The sequence below is a fragment of the Crotalus tigris genome, unplaced genomic scaffold, assembly GCF_016545835.1.
Source record: "Crotalus tigris isolate CLP2741 ecotype Arizona unplaced genomic scaffold, ASM1654583v1 scf7180000017568.12009008, whole genome shotgun sequence".
Classification (NCBI taxonomy): domain Eukaryota; kingdom Metazoa; phylum Chordata; class Lepidosauria; order Squamata; family Viperidae; genus Crotalus; species Crotalus tigris.
This window is the reverse complement of record NW_024096478.1, coordinates 8,247,209-8,263,470: the sequence shown is the minus strand read 5'-3', so window position 1 is coordinate 8,263,470 and position 16,262 is coordinate 8,247,209. Positions and strand designations below refer to the sequence as shown.

Below are 16,262 nucleotides of genomic sequence, written 5' to 3'. Positions count from 1 at the left end.
AAGTGTAATTTTGACAGAAGGGCCCAAGAAGACAAAAATGGTCATCTATATTTTACACAGATACTATTAAAGCTTTGCTGAATTGAATCAATGTTGCAATGACTTGCATAGCTCTACAAAATAAACATATATGTTAACTATAAATCTGCCTTCAGCCACATCTGAGGGAATAAAAAAGACACTTGGTAGTCTCTAGATGAATTGAGAAGTCCATTCAACCAGATTGCCTGAAAATGTTTGAAGTAACCAATACAAAATTTAAAAAAGTCATAAAGGTCTTCAGAAAAAAAAAGTTTTACTTGTACCATCTAGTGACTAGATTCACATATTGCCTCAAGTCATAATGTGTTGTTTGGTTTTAGCTTAGCATGATGTATGAATTTATCAAGCCATGGCCAATTCAATAAACTGTGGTTAAGTCATGTCACTGGACCTAACTGAATATGAACAGCCTCCCTCCTTTAAAAATGTTATTCTATGCTGATTTAAAATAATTTTAAATATTACAGTTAGAAGAAGCTACGTAGGCTTTCAAGTCTATGCCCTTGTTCTGTGAGAATAAAGCATTCACGACAGCCAACTGTCTGGCCTCTGCATAAACCCAAATTGTGTACATTTTACTTCTCTTGAGGAATTGAGCCCACTGTCAAATACTCTTCTTGTTACAAATTCTTTTTTTTAACTCCTAGAACATGCTTTCTGTAATATATGTCCATCTGTCCATGTCCTGCAGCCAGGAATGATAAACTACAGGTCTTGAACTTCTATTCTGAGACCTTTCAAGAATTTGAAGAGTGCAATCATATTCACTCTTAGTTTTCTTCTCACAATGCCAAACATTTCCAATGCCTTCTTTCTCTCTTCATAAGACTTAGTTTCTGATCCCCTAATAATGCTTTTTACCCTTTTCTAAACTTGCTTGCATTTCTCTGAATCCTTCTTAAAACATTTTGCTCAAAACACAGTAATTGAAGTAGAGTTTGACTAATGCAAACTTAGATAGATCTATTAATTCTCCTTACTTGGAAACTATTTTTCTCTTGATGCAGCCAAAATTGGCTTCTTTTCCTCCTCCTACATTACTACTGCTAATATTATTACCTTCTCTTCCTCCTCCTCTTCTTCCTCCATCATCCTGAAGACTCATATTCATTTTGCATTCAGTTTACAGAGTTATTCTACATAATTAATAAAACAATATTACAGGAGTACTCATTTATAAGCCAATCTGATTTCCTGAAATAGGGCGGGATATCAAAGATATATCAAATCAAGGCAGTGCGACCCATAAAATAGCAAATGATGTGACCAAAATGATTGCTCCATTAGTCTCCATCAATCTTGCCAACTTGTCAACCATTAGATATATGGACTACAACCCTAATGGAGATTCTATGTCTTCCAATAATCTGAGAAAGTACCCAATTAGGAAAGGCTGGTTTGTTGGTTCAGGAACCAACTAAAAATGAAACAATAGCAGTATATTAAATTTGTGATAACTCACTGTTTTCTAAGTTCTCTAATATGAAGGTGCTAATATTCTGTTACACTTTTTAACAAAAGGAATCTGGTTACATAAATAGGAATGGAGAAAAAATGTTTAAAATGGGAAAGGTGCAGTATTGCAGTCCAGTTACATCTTGTGTTTGTATGTAGCTTGTTACTTTATTTCTTTGATTGTGAGTTATTTTGAAAATAGATATCAAGCATTGCTGATCTCACCTCTATTACTGTATAATAATAAGTAAATGGGGTTCTCAAGTCTACAGGAGAATGTAACGTTGCTTTCTCCTATGTATTATAAAATACAGAAATCCAATAATGGCCCTGGACTGTTAACCATTATTCTTTTGAACTTTCAGTTAGCACTGCATTAAAATTGGAAAAGGCAGCAATTTTTGTATTCTAAGGCTTAATTTGCATTTGCATTAAATTCTCAGTATATTGGATTATACCACTGTAAGTAATAAAAAGATAATGATTGAGTGTCACTTTTGAGCACAAAATGAATTGCCCTTGAATATAATACTTAGCATTTCAAGAAATATGAATGAAATTATAGGACTGTAGAAGTATTGAAGTTCTGCCTGACTGAACTTCAACACAGCTTTTTATTAACATAAATTATTTCATTTTAAAATATAGACATGGGCAGAATAAAATTAAATCATTACTCAGACAATAATAAAGTGAAGGTTGCACTTATTTGGGGGATGACTTTTTTTAAAAAAGGAAGGATATGAAGAAACTCATATATAGGGCTGCAACTAAACTATTATTTTCAAAGAGTCTAAGTCTGTATTATGAACACATAAAAAGAGCAACTGAGCTACTCTTTCCTTTAATGTAGAATTCCACTCTGTTGTTTCTCCCTGCTACCTTGAAGGAATAATAATTTGATGTAAAGTGGTCTAAAAAAAGTTCACAAAATTTATCTGAATGAGCCCATTTTGCAATGAAGCTCCCTATCCCTCTCGTCCCACTGTTTCCAAGACTGTCTGTCTCTAGTAATTCTCTGGGGATGGGAATGGGAGGTTGATTAGTTCAACAATTTTTGTGTTCAGATATTTTCTAACTTGGGCAAAAAAAGACCAAGGACATGCAACTCTGTCTGAAGGAAATAATCACACACACACACCCACATAAACGTACACACCACTAGGAACTGGAGTTGTGTGTGTTTGTGGGCATGACTATAATATAGAAATAATTCATCCTGGCTTTAAGGATCTTTCTGTTGGTTGTAGGCAAGGTGTGCAGTGGTTTGACACAGCTCTTAATCTTACATCTCATCCTTTCTTCAACCAATGATGTTTTATATTCTTCTATTTCATAAAGGCCCCATTCGGGATGTGGTTATTCCCCTGACTGAGAAAGGAATAAATATCTCTGTTCAGAGTAATTGTTAGATGTTCTGTGACTGTGTTTTCTCTACTGATTTGGGAAGGAGGAGGAAGAGGAGGAGGAGGAGGAGGAGGAGGAGGAGGAGGAGGAGGAGGAGGAGGAGGAGGAAAGACTTATGTTTCCCATTTTAAGATAAAATGTAATACTACATCTTAAACCCTACCAACAGTTCTCAGTAATTCCCATTCTTGGTGGTAATTTGGAGAGGCTCTACTGAAGCTCATTGTGTATTCAGGCTGTTTAGAGATCCAGATTCAGAGAGGAAAAGGTGGCTTAGAATGAGTGTTCACATCATAGCTGTCAGAATTCCTTAAAGAAGCTGTGTCACTTCTTGTCTCATCCAGCAACAACCACACAACCACATACACATTTGGTTTAAGAAGATTCCAGCAGATAGCCTCCCTTTTTTAAAGCACAGATCTCTGCATTGTCCTTCCTCTTCTCTCTTTTTCTTTCATTCGTTCCAAACAGGCTGGAAAAATAGCATGTTGAAGTAAAGGAATGAAATTCACTCACTTAGAAAAAAAGATGCCAAGGTCTGAAAGAATTTAGGTTGGGTTAGTGCTTTTTTATCTCTATTCATGACTTCATTAATAGAATGCAGTACAGTATATCAAGGCCAGGTTAAATTAGATTAGGAGGAGCTGAAAATTGTTGAGAGAATAGGATAAAAAATGATTTCATAAAGCAAAGGGCAACAAGGTAGCCAAACATTTACTCTGCAAAATCAAATATCAATAGGCTGAAATATTCCCAGAGGTGTGCTACCATGTTTAACCTTCTGACTTGAAACATCTTTTTCTTCTGATTTATAAAACTTTTTTTCACCCTCTGCACATTTTCTTTGAATCTTCCTGCTGCTTAGGGCTCATCCTTAACATCCCCCTCACTGCAGTAAGAACATGCTTCGGTAATAATTTTTATATGATATAATAATGATGGCATATTCTTGCTACAGTTAGGGGCATGCCCTTGTGACATTGCCTTCATCTCATCTCCAGCTGAGGCTGCTTAAAACTGACTTTAGCTATCCCTGTTTTAAAATAGTGTCTTTCCTCTTCTTTGCAAGTGTCAATTCTCAGTCTGATAAAGATTCAACCAATTGTCATATAAACAAGCCACAGCTGAAGATCTTCTCTTTAGCAGTAAAAAGACTCCTTTGTGTCCAGTCCACCATGAGGCTATGAGAAAAAGACTGCCTTAAGATACGCCTGGATGCATTAGTTCTGAACTGAAAATAACTTCACTTGAGGGAATTCTTGTTTCATTACTATTGTCATTAAAGTCATGCTAAAGAGAACCCTGCACAGTTTGTGTGTGGGGGGGTACTTTTAGTTCATGTGGCCTGATGTTCTCCAGATGCAACTTTTGCCAAGGACATGATCTAGTTGATGATTCAATTAGGGCTGGGATCTGACCAGCTCCTTTTGGCCACATTAACCTTCTGTGGGCTTCTTTTATTTCTGTGTGTCATAGAAAACTTGGCTTTGACTGCAAGAGAGACCAGACCCTTAACTGTCCTGCAGGAATATCTGGCTGTGTAATATGTGATTGATACTTTCAAAAGTGTTTGTCAAGTTTTACTTGAGTTCCTTACATATCCAAGCTTAAAGCTACTTTGAAAATGCACTAGACCTGTTTTTTGTAAACATGGCTTTAGCAGGTTTTTTTTTTTTTTTGGAAAAATAATAGTTCTGTATTTAAAAAGCAGGACCAATGCTCTCTTGAGAGTGCACTGGTTCTGTGCTGCATTGAATGCTGACTTAAACCAGAATAGAGAACTGAGTGCCTTACTGATTCTCCAGCATGATGAGAGAATGATTCTCTCAGCCTTCTTGCTCAGATGAGACTAAGTCAGAAAGTTGCCATGCCTCCCTCTGGGCTGGACTGTACCCAGTTTTCGACTTAGTCTTCGCTCAGCAAGAAGCATTAATCTGAGCTCCTCTAATTAGACTCAAGCTGAGAACCTGTGGAATTTCCGCTCATCACTTGAATTGGCCTTTCAAAATTTTATAATAAGAACTTAGTTAACTTACCTATTCCAATTGGCTGATCCAAATTCATTAGACTGCTGTCAGCGGCTGTTAGCCTTTTTGGCTCCACTGAGCCTTCCGAACTGCAGCTGAGAGCCGTTAGTATTTTTGGCTCCATCGGGCCTCCCGATCGGCCGGGAGAGCTCTTCCGACGGCGTGAGGCATTCGCCTCAGCTGGGCGACCCCCCATGAAGATCTTGGAGGCCAGACAGCCTTACTCCAGTGTTTTGTTGCTGCGAGGCTCCCTTTCAACTGTCTGAAGCTCTGGATCATTGCGGAGCCGCAGAAAAGAAAAGAACGGTCACAGCACAGCAGATCGCCGTCCTCTGCACACAGGGAGAAAGGAAAACTGTCAGCTAGCTTCCCCGGGGCCCTGTTAGGACACTCTCCTCGAGGTTGGGAAGGCCCTGTCGGCTTCAGACGGCTGTTATTTTGGCGTGGCCACCATTTTGGAAGCAGAAAAGTTTGGCCAGACGTGGAACCCTTCAGCCAAATTGCCTCAGGGGAATTTTTCTAAAGGATCTGGCTCTCTATCCATCCTGCCATAGCAGGATAGGGACACACTCCAACACCCTGGGAGCATTCCTTGTGGAGTGGAATTTACCACCTAATTAGATCACCCTAGGGGTGATAGTCTGTGGCACGGCTGCCATTTTGAGAGCAAAGCTCCTCAGCCATAATATATTACTGCTGTCAGGCCTTGGACCTTTTACCTTACCATACTAGCAGACATCCCTTACCTCAGTGACCCAGTCCTCTAGACACCTACACCAGTCCATCCACTCACAGGGAGGGTTTTATTAGCTACCACCTGTCCTGGTTGGTGTGGCACTGCGCCAGCAGGGCCTAACAGATAGTTTTAGAAACTAACTGGCTGTCAGCCATTGTTGTTGTTCAGAGCCCGGGATTTCCCTCTCTGACAACCTGAATTGCGATCCACCCCCTCCCCAGATATCTCCTGGCCAGAATATTTCGGTGGCAATGGTGGACAGTGAGACTCATCAGCCATCGCAGGGCTCTTCTGTATCCCCCACAAAAAAAAAGCGTAGATCCTGCAAACTGCAGGCGGCAGGGAGGCTGAAAGCCAAGGTAAAGGCCATGTCCACCAAGAAGCCCTCTAAAGCTGCTGAGAGAGAGGCCTCGAGGAGACATCAGGCACTGGAGAAGGAGTTCTCCAGAGCTCAGAGGCTCACTCCAGTGGAGCAGAATTGGTCTTCCCCATTCCACTGGACTGCTCCCCATTTGAGCCTCAATATGCGCCAATGAGTACTGCCCCTAGGGCATGGTCTCCTCGGGGAGAAACTGGACAGGTGGGCCTCCCTCTCTCCTCGCTTGCAAGGAGTCGGAGGGGTTCCCCCTCCCACATAGCTCACCAAGGCCCAGAAGCCACATATATGCCTATGGCAGCTGGCATTCACCCAACAGAGCAACAGGAGTTGTGGCCGGACCAACTTCAGGCCTTTATGGCCCAAGCTTTTGTGCAGTACATGGCCTCTTCCAAGGGTCAATGGCCTCCTCAGATGCCTGTGCCTTCCTTGGCATCTCTGCCTCAGACAGGGCCCACCCTGTTTCCCAGCTCGGGCTATTCGGACAGATCCTCTCAGGTAGGAGAGGATGATTCTGTGAACTACGAGACCTCTGACATGCCTATGTCAAAGGATGAAGAAGCAGCTCTGGACTCGTCCCCAATCTCTCGCCTCTTCGATCCTTCTTTATTCAGGTCACTGCTCCTGAAGGCGTGCACTTTGGCCAACATTGTTCCTGAACAGGAGTCTCAGCTGGTTGTTCCCACCACCCAGGACTCAAAACCTCTGTTCTCAGAGCCGGTGGTCGAGGAAAGGCAGATTCGCTGCCCACCTTTCTTCTGCAGCATGGTGGAAAAGCAATGGTCCTCCCTTGGCACTCTTCCCACTCTCAGTGGGACAGAAAAAAAGTTGTTTAATGTCTCTCCCTCCTTCTCTTCCCTACTGGAAGTGCCACTTGTAGACACGCCCCTAACCTCCTTATTTTCTTCCTCCACAATACCAGGAGACATGGCCGAGGCCTTGAAGGCAGAGGAAAAGAGATTTGAATTTTCTCTCTCCAGGGCTCATCAAGCCTCGGCGTGGTCAGTCAGGGCGGTGACCTCGTCATCTTTCTTCGCTAGGTCTTCAATAATCTGGCTTTGTGAGCTCCAGGTGCTAATTCCCCCTGACCAGGTGCGAGCACATCAGATGGGCAAATTGGTTGCAGCATCTGAGTACGTAGCAGACACCTCGCTCCACTCTGCCAGGTATTCTGCTAGATCCATTGCGGCCACCGTCTCGATCCGCAGACTTCCCTGACTAAAACAATGGCGGGCCGATTTGAAGTGCAAGTGGCACCTAGCAACCGCCCCTTATACCGGTACTGACCTCTTCAGCCCTGTTCTCGAGCCATACCTGGTCAAGGGAAAGGACAAACGTAAGGTACTTGTACATCCCTCCAGGAGGTTGGACGGAAGGCCCCAACAAGACTTCCATAGGCAGTCCTTTCGTACCGGCCACACCTGGGACTGGAGACAGCCTTTTCGGGCCGGGCCGTCCTGGGATTGGTCCCATAACACTCGATCATATCCCCTAAGACAAGATCGCCAGCAATACCACCAAGACACCAGAGCCAGGGCCCAGTACCAATCTAAGCGGCCCTTTCGGGGTTCAGGAGGCCATCTGTATAGACTAAACAAATGACTCCAGGGAGACCTCTCCCATAGGTGGTCAACTATCCCTATTCAGCAATACTTGGGGGGCCACCACCACAAACTCATGGGTGAAAGACACCATCCAACACAGCCTTGCCCTGGAGTTCTTATCCATACCTCCAGGATGCTTGCCCCAACACAAGGAACTCCACCAAGACAAGGCTTATGTCCATAGCCATCTCCCATCTACTGGAGATAGAGGCCATAGAGCCAGTGCCCACGGAACAGAAAGGACAGGGGGTTTACTCCATTCTGTTCATGGTACCAAAGGCCTCGGGGGGCTGGAGGGCGATATTGGACTTGAAAGGACTAAATTACCACTTGGACTACAAGATGCAGACTCTCAAGTCTATCCTGGGCAACATCAGGAGGGGGGATTTCCTATCCTCCATAGACCTAACGGAAGCTTACCTACACGTCCCGATCCTTCCTGTACATTGCAAATTCCTCCGGTTTTGTTACGCGCACGAGCATTTTCAGTACAAAGTGCTCCCGTTTGGCCTTTCCTCGGCCCCACGGGTGTTCACAAAGATCTTAGCGGTATTAGCCGCCCATCTGAGAATGATCCCGTTGTGCATTCAATGCTATCTGGATGATATCCTTATCCAGTCCCGTTCCTTCCATTCAGCCCAGTCGGACCTGGCACTCACCATCAGGACTCTGCAGGTTCACGGATTCTCCGTGAACTTCCAAAAGAGCCACATGGTCCCATCAAATCGCCTCCTCCACCTGGGGGCAGTCATAGACTCGAACCTTTGCGAGGTCCTCCTCTCCCAGGAACGCCGAGACAGCATCCGGACCCTCGTACACCAGGTCCGAAGGGACAGGGTAATTCCTCTGGTACAGTTGTCACAGTTGCTGGGGAAGATGGTCTCCTGTATGGGGATCGTTCCATGGGCCAGGTTGCATTCCAGAGAGCTTCAGTGGTTCCTTCTCCTCTTTCAGAAGCTGAACATGAGCTCCTCCAACATGAGGGTAAGGGTACACGCCAGACACTGTCCTCCCTCCTGTAGTGGACCTCTCCAGCAATGGTCAAGGGATCCCTCTTCAAGGAGCCTGTCAGGCTCACCTTGACCACAGACACCAGCTTATTTGGCTGGGGGGCTCACCTCCAGACACAACTGGCCCAGGGTCGATGGTCCTGTTCGAACTTAAGCCACAGTATAAGCTGGCTAGAACTCAGGACCATTCATCTGGCCCTCTGCCACTTCTCCACCATGGTGGCAGGACAACATGTGCTAGTATTGACAGACAATGTGGCAGCAAAGGCGCATGTAAACAGGCAGGGAGGGACCCAATCCAAGTCCCTTATGCTTGAAGCCCACAGTTTGAACTCTTGGGCAGAGACCAATCTTGGCTGGCTCAAGGCAGAGCATATATCGGGGGGAGGCGAATCAACAAGCGGACTCCCTGAGCAGGTCTACGGTGGACCACTCAGAGTGGTGCCTGGACCCAGCTCTGTTCAGGGAGATCTCGGACAGATTCAGTCAGCCCAGTTGGACCTGTTTGCCTCCCCGACCAACTCTCAACTGCCCAGGTTCTTCACCAGGTTCCCATCCCCAGGGGCAGAGGAACGGACGCTCTTCGCAGCAAGTGGCCCAGGGAGTTACTGTATGCCTTTCCTCCCCTCCCCCTGATTCCGGCAACCATCCGCAAGGTGCTTCAGGAGCAAGCGGAGGTCATCTTGGTTGTTCCACACTGGCCGAGATGCCTGTGGTTTGCTGACCTCGTGGAGCTTTCCATCTCATCGCCTTGGAAGATTCCTCCAGACCACATCTCCCTCAGCCAAGGGGCCCTTCAACACCCAGATCCCCAGTGGCTCCAGTTGGCCGCCTGGCACTTGAGCAGAGAGATTTAGCCAGACAATCCTATTCATCAAGGGTGATCTCCATGGTCCAAGCTTCTGTCCAAGCAAGACTAATAGGATATACAAAGCGACATTGAGGAACTTCTGTCTGTGGTGCACTAAGCACCAACTCCAGCCTCTTTCTGTCACCATTCCGAATATTCTAGACTATTTGCTGGAGGGTATGGATAGAGGGTTAACACCTAGCACTATCCACAGGCAGGTAGCGGCTTTATCCACGGTGCTTACTTGTGATAATCTGGTTCCTTTAGCCCAGCACCCAGTGGTAAGCACCTTTCTCAAGGGGGCGACTAATGCCAGGCCACCGGCAGTTCGTCACTACCCCTCTTGGGACCTGTCACGGGTGCCACAAGCCCTACTTTCAACACCATTTGAACCCATCAGGTCTTGTTTCTTAAGACTCCTTTCACTGAAAGTGGCTTTCCTGATCGCAGTCATGTCAGCCAGACGTATTTCAAAGCTGGCTGCCCTTTCAGTTAGGAGTGACCTGTGCACTTTCCATGAGGACAAGGTGGTCCTTTATTCAGATCCATTCTTCATTCCGAAGGTCAACACCTGGTTTCATAGGGCCCAAGAGGTGGTACGTCCAAATTTTTGCCCCAATCCATCCCATAGACTGGAAAGACAGTAGCATAAACTGGACGTACGCAGGGCCCTGTGTTGTTATATAAAATGAACCTCTGAATTCCGAAGGTCAGAGGCCCTGTTCGTATCCTTCCAGCCCTCTTCCATGGGTCAGAAGGTCTCTTCTGCAACCATCGGGAGGTGGATCAGGGCGTGCATTGCCCATGCTTATCTGTCTCAATCCCTACCGGTTCCTGGTCACATCACTGCCCATTCCACTCACAGTGCGGCTGCGTCAGCGGCCTGGTCTACCCAGGCATCCATTGATGAAATCTGCAAGGCGGCAACTTGGTCCTCGCCTTCCTCCTTCATCAGGCATTATAAGTTGGACAAGTTTGCTTCTTCGGATGCCTCGTTTGGCTGGAGGGTTTTGCAGCAAGTGATATCATCCAGTGGGACACAAGCCCTGATTAGTTCCCCCCCATAGGGACATGAGCGGCTTTGGTATGTCCCACCAGTGGATTATCCACTCATCATGCTGGAGAAGGGGCGTTGTCTTACCTGAACACCTTTTGTCAGCATGATGATGGAGAATCCACACCCACCCTTTTAAGGGCTGTCTGGTCCTGTGTCAGGGTAGGAGGAGCCAATGCTTCGGACTTCGTCAGTTGCTTTGCCTTGATCGAAAACTGGGTACAGTCCAGCCCAGCGGGAGGCGTGGCAACTTTCTGACTTAGTCTCATCTGAGCAAGAAGGCTGAGATAACCCACCAGTGGATTCTCCATCATCATGCTGAGAAAAGGCGTTCAGGTAAGACAACGCCCCTTCTGTCACCAATTAATGCATTACAGACTTTAGGCTGATTTCATGTGGCAATATCTCTCATTGTTTTTATTACTGGAGTTGGTGAGAATACCATTTTGCCGATATCACAGATTATTTCTAGGTGTTGCTTAGAATCTTCTTCAATTCTGAATTATCTGAAGAAGCTTCTTGGATGAGAAGTGAAACATTCCAGAAAAAGAAAAGAAAGTTTAGTTTTTTTTAAAAGCATCTTTGGGACAACCATGACCTGGATAACTGAGAACCTCCATAGACACAAAAATAAATCCCACTTGTGACCCAGCTGTTTATTGGTCACGGTTCCTACGAGAACCATGAACTCCCAAACAGCTTCAGGGAAAACAATATCAATTTGAGAGATTGTCAGTACTAGTCACCCAGAGTCATTGGGAGTTGGGCAGCACATATATTTAATATGTTATTACGATTGGTCACACAGCCAGAGGTTTACATGGCATTTTTTATACCTATCAAGTTCTTCCCAAGGAATTCAGATAGGGAAATGTTATTTACTGGGGTTAAAAATAACATCACAGGGTGTAAGTTGTTTCAAGTAAAGCTGCTTTTTACAAATAACTGATGAGAATCTTTTCAATGCCGATGGTGTTCAGATGATGCTCCAGATGTTTTGAGATTGCACCCAAGGCACCTATTGCCATTGGTAGTACATTTACTTTCTTTTGCCACAGTCATTTACTTTTTTTGTTATATTTTGTATTTTGTACAAAATATTTTATATTTTGTCTTTATATTTTGCGATTTTCTCTTTTATTCTTCTTTCTCTAGGTATTGCAATGCCCACTATCCAGACACTTTTTTTGTCTTTCTTATCAACAATTGTTAAGTCTGGGGTGTTGTGTGGCAGATGTTTGTCTGTTTAAAGTCCAGACCACATTAAGGTTCTTCATTTTCTGTTACTTTGTGTATTTTGCGGTCCTACCAATTCTTGCTTGCAGGCAAGTGATATTTCTTACAGATCTTCCAAATGCGCCAATGTTGCTGTTTTGTCATGCCTTTGTTTGTACTCAGTCTGTGCAGTCCTCTTGCAGCAGCTAACCAGGTGGTCCACAGTTACTTCAGCTTCTTTCTATTGAAATTTGTATTAGTTATTTCATTATTTATTATTATTTGGGGAAACTCCACTGTTTTATGAGTCACAGTACTGAATGGCAAGGAGGCCAGGACAGGAGTAGCCTTCCCACCTGTTCCCTAAGTTCACACACAGGATCTCACAGGAAATTATCTGGGGGAACAGTGTTGCAAGAATCTCCCAGAAGATAAAAGCCACTCTTCCAGCTCTGCCTTGAGATCCCAGCTGGTGCTATACTTGAAACCAAACTCAGGTGGGCACATTCCAAGGGGAAGTCTCCTTTCTCCACTCCCGTCTAATACAGTATATACCAAGTCAGCCCCCTCATAGATGAGGACAGCCTTATTACAGGCTCACCTGTCTGGCTGCGCGCTTAATTTCTTCTTTAGTTTTTTTTTTTTCCTCTCCAGTTTGCTGTGCATGTTCTTATGAGTGTTAGAACCTTTCACCATGTGGGAGTTTTATATTTGTCAAACATCATATTGAAGGTGATTTCATTTGTAATTGAAAGTTGCTGTTGAAAATGTATGCCCAAGTGTAGAGGCTCTTGCAAGTATAAGAAATGATTTTTTTTTCCAGATCAGTAATCTGCCAGATCAAATCCCTGACATGTGATGTTAGCAGTGTTACTTTTTCCTTCTTAGCTATGAATAACCATAAGAGATGAACAAAACAGTTATATCCACCTATGGGTCCCCCCATTTTTGAATGTGCAAAAAAAAAAGGTGAATAATGTGTTCAGTTAAAACATGCATAGGCAAATGTAATTCTCCCTATGTTCTGAATGTCCATTTCCAGAGATGGTGCATGTTACAGTCTAACAACATACATACCTGATGCTGCCTCATAAGGACACGGTACCTATCTTCTTCATATAGGCTCCCCATCCCTTCTATCCAAAATGTTTGAGATGGAAAATTCCCAGATTATTTGCCACAAGTAATGTCAATATTTCTATTATGATTGTTTACCCAAATCCATTTAAGGAGGGCTTTGACTAATATGGTGCTTCCCAAAACGTAGGTTGAACACGTGTTCTAGGGTAGGTCTTTTCAACCAGTGGTACATTGGAACCTGGCAGGTGGTACGTGACCATCCTAGAAAAGTGGTAGCAGGGGAGGGGAATGAGCTGAACTGGTGGCAGCACCGCACAAGCCTGAGCGAGAGATGGCTGGAGCTGCAGGGCTGTCAGGGATCAGCGGAAGCGCCAGGATCAGTGCTGCTTTCCAGCTGATTGGTGTTTCTTCAGGGCTGTCAGGGCTTAATGGAAGCACCAGAATCAGTGCCAGGCTCCAGCTGGAGCTTGGAGCTGATCCTGATGTTTCTGTTGAACCCTGAAGAAGCACCAATCAGCTGGAAAACAGTACTGATCCTGGCACTTCTGCTGAGCCCAAAAGAAGTGCCGATCAGCTGGAATGTTGCAGCATCTCCAGGGTCTTGTGATTTACATTCAGATGCTTGGCAACTGATTCATATTTATGATGGCCACAGTGTCCCAGGGTTATGTGAAGTGACCAGAACCTGCTGCAACTACCCAGCAGACGGGGGGAATAAAAACCAAACACCCACCCGACCCCTGCTGCCAATCCTCAACAGAAATGCTCACAACAATGAAAACCTCAGACAGGAGGAAGAGCACCACCGGGCAGGCAGGCGTCTTGCTCAGCTGTGGCTTGGGGGGCCCTTTTTTCAGTAACTTTGAGCAGTCACTAAGCAAACTGTTGTAAGTAGAGGACTACCTGTACTTTATCACTTTTTTATCACTTTTTTCCTTTTTTTTTTTTTTTGGTCATCAAGTTTTTGATACCTTGCTGGGTGAATGGTGGTATTCGGATATTGCCATATCCTAAAAGTGGTACAATGGGTGAAAAGGTTGAAAAGCCCTGGTCTAGAGCATGGGTTCCCAACCCCCAGTCCATGGACCTGTACCAGGCCATGGCATGCCAGCAACCAGGTCGCACAAACAAGCAAAACCCCATCTGTGGAATGCAGGTAGCACACGAAACCACACCCCCTCCAGTCCGCGGAAAAACCTCTCTCCACCTAACCGGTACCTGGTGCCCAAAAGGTTGGGGACTTCTGGTCTAGAGGCAAACTGAATTGATTATTTCCTAGCCTACTTATAAAGGTAAAGTCACATCAGTTTGAAATTAGATGCCAGAATTTCTGCTGAACCTTTGTGTTTATGGTAATATCACCTTGACTCCTATTTTTGGAATGATTTGCAATGACGGGTTGGAGGAAGCAAACATGATGCTTATGCACATCAAGTGAGCTACCATTTTATTGATGATGATAATGTTATGCATTCAGTCATATTTGAGTTATTCTATGGCCAAGTCTCTCAACATTTTATGATCTTACTTACCACTTCATTAGACTAGCTCATCTAATGAAGGTTTATGTATATATGTATGCATTTGTTTATGTATGCATGCATTGAAATTGCACCCAATGCAGGACATTGCTGCCTGACTGTTAAGGAGAAGAACCAAATATATTACATTGGTTGCTGAAAACCTACCTGGTCCATGTCACAGAATCCTAAATCATTAGCAGTGTCCACTAGTCTTCACGTTAAGATCATCTGGGGAGATCCTTTTTCAGGGGTCTTACCTGTGGTTCCTATGCACAGTATAGTTATAAGAAATAGGAACTGAAAGAAAGCTTTTCACTTGCACATTTGTTGAGATCAGAGTGTCTTTCTGAATAAAACTGTTTAATTGTGGTAAATGTGCTAAAATGCTGCATTTCATTTTATTTTATAACAAATTGCTTTGCTGGACAGTGTGATTCATGCTTCCTCAGAAGAAAAAATAGCTTATAAATGAAAGGAATAAATCTTCAACCCTGGCTATTTTTCAAACTTACAAAATACGTTAACTGAAAAATGTACATATTTGAATGATACCCTCTGTAACCAGTCACTTATTTTATTTTAGACCTCTGCCCATAATGTTGCAAAGCAATTGTAGTAGCTTAGTAAATTAATTTAATGCTATTGCTTCGAGTGCACTTATTTTAGACTGAAACCAGTCATATATGGTTTTTTGCATGCAGTAATGGAACTTCATTTATAATGAACATATTGAAAAATGCCATCAGTTCTAGCTAAGCCACTATTTTGTAAACTTTGGCATAAATCGGGGGGGGGTGCTAAACAAAGTAGCTCCTGTATATTTCTGTTGCCTTAGAGACTGAAACATCTGTATCCGTGCAGGCAAGTGATGCAGACATAGTAAGATATGACTTCCTTGCACTCCTCTCTTCATCTTGCTGTCAATAGTACTGTTTTTGGGGGGCAATGTGTAGGGCTTCCTTTGCATTGTAGACTAACCTGGTTGTCTAGCATAACATAATCCAGGAGAGCTTTTCATGAAGGACTTCTAACTCCGAAGTCAGCATGCTCCCCTACGAAAAGATGCTCTCACACAAATAATTTTTCAAGATGAACTTGGAGGGACTTGAAATGATTGTTGTTCTGGTGATAATTGTGGCATTTGTGAAAGCCCTGGAACATATGGGGCTGCTGGAAGATACAGATGAAGGTAGGATGCTAAAGAAAAATTATTGGTGTGTGTTTCATGGGGGAGGGGGGGGATGTTGCTGGAAAAGCTTTTGTCCGAAGGATAATTATTTTGAGTTTTTTTTTTTTTTTTTACCTGCAATAAAGCTGGGAGAGAGAAAATTACAAGTGAGCTTCATGGTTGTTAAAAAGCCCTCTAAGAGATCCCTAGATGTGTGTGTGTGTTTGTGTGTGTGTGTGTATGTGTGTGAATGTGTTTCTTACTGCCTGACTGTACTATCTGTAGCTTTGTTTTCAACAAGTGAAATTAGTATACAGTTTATTTTGAATAACGTTATTGCACAACAATATGTTATGCATAAATGGTAAAAAAAATGATATTTTGTAACCCCTAATCTCTCAGTTTATAAACTTTGATACCCCAATCTATTTCAAAGGCAACGACTGCAGGAAACCTTGTTTATCAAATGTTTTCCTTCTACACTAATATCTGAACCTTTTTCCATGGATTTTTCTTTCTCTATATTGTTATACTTTTTAGCAAATTAATATGTATTCAAAATATTTCCTGACACTTGGGAGCATGTAACAACAACCACAAAAAAATAGCTTCACAAAAATGTCAACATCCAGTTCACAAAAATATCAGTGTGAAATTATGAAATATACTTAGATCCTAGGTGATAGAGAAACTCTGACTACTGTTGCTTCTGATA

At 43.6% G+C, this 16,262-nt stretch overlaps 1 protein-coding gene across 6 annotated transcripts in view; it reads left to right on the top strand.

Annotated features, from left to right (window-relative positions):
- KCNIP1 (potassium voltage-gated channel interacting protein 1) overlaps positions 1-16,262 on the top strand; it is a 604,539-nt gene that overhangs the window by 409,363 nt on the left and 178,914 nt on the right. The gene's annotated exons all lie outside the window — the stretch shown is intronic.